The 1,048-nt window shown below is 41.2% G+C and overlaps 1 non-coding gene across 1 annotated transcript in view; it reads left to right on the top strand.

Annotated features, from left to right (window-relative positions):
- The first annotated feature begins 940 nt into the window (after window positions 1-940).
- The window catches only part of LOC135099221 (5S ribosomal RNA), a 119-nt gene continuing 11 nt past the window's right edge, over window positions 941-1,048 (top strand). The window contains exon 1 of the ribosomal RNA XR_010267789.1: window positions 941-1,048. This exon is cut by the window's right edge and continues 11 nt beyond it. This is a non-coding gene — a ribosomal RNA (5S ribosomal RNA).

Here is a 1,048-nt window from a genome sequence, read left to right as displayed (position 1 = left end):
TCAAATCTAATACCATCTGCCTGCACGCGGTAAGTCGCTGGTGGCGGGGGGTGAATGGGGATTCCTGCATGGATGCTTCCAGGGCCCCGCCCCACCATCTCTTGACTACCTTCCTGCCCAGCCCTTGCCGCACCCAACTACCTCTGTGTGGGGGGTGAAGTGGCTTCCACTGAATGGTGTGGTTACCGTCCCCATCATCAGTACTGGCCGCTCCTTAACTACCTCGGGGGGTACCGCTACCGGAACGTCATGCCGACGGCCGGGGGCCCCATTGCCGTGACGTCGCGCGGTATATATTGAGCCAGAGCGGTCGTGCGTGTAGTAAATTACTATTTTCCCTGTTTTTCTCACTTAATTTAACATTATCGGGTCATATGCATAGGTTTTCTGTTTCAGTGTTGACCCTGCAACTGCACATTTATGACTAAATTCACATACACAAGCACAAATGTGAATAAAACTCAATATAAAGGTGGAGGGGTTGCAAGATTTTCCGGCGCGCTAAGGCATGCCGAGATAATATACCTTCTCCCCTGACTCTTTTCTTGTAGGCATGCGCAAGATTCATTCAGTATCAAGTAATGTTTCAACTGAATTCATATTCTAATTTTCAGAAACTATCTTCCATTTGGTAGCATAACCAGTTTCCCCTCTTCTAGTTGGAAGAAAAAACAAATATATTTATTAACACTAACTCCTTGCTCTTCCAGTATGGTTTATGTATATATATATATATATATATATATATATATATATATATATATATATATATATATATATATATATATATATATATATATATATATATATATATATATATATATATATATATATATATACTCGTATATATAGAATTATAACTATACTATGAAAAGCGTTGCTTTCATAACTAAGCAGGAGAACATCATCTTCAAATAGTCGATAAGTCAAGCTCATCAGAGCCAACGACCACACCACGTTGAATACACCGCTTCTCGTCTGATCAGCGAAGTTAAGCAACGTTGGGTCCGGTTAGTACTTGGATGGGTGACCGCCTGGGAACACCAGA

Source organism: Scylla paramamosain, unplaced genomic scaffold (genome assembly GCF_035594125.1).
Source record: "Scylla paramamosain isolate STU-SP2022 unplaced genomic scaffold, ASM3559412v1 Contig112, whole genome shotgun sequence".
Classification (NCBI taxonomy): Eukaryota; Metazoa; Arthropoda; class Malacostraca; order Decapoda; family Portunidae; genus Scylla; species Scylla paramamosain.
Note: the sequence above shows the minus strand (reverse complement) of the source record. Positions and strands in the feature narration are given on the sequence as shown.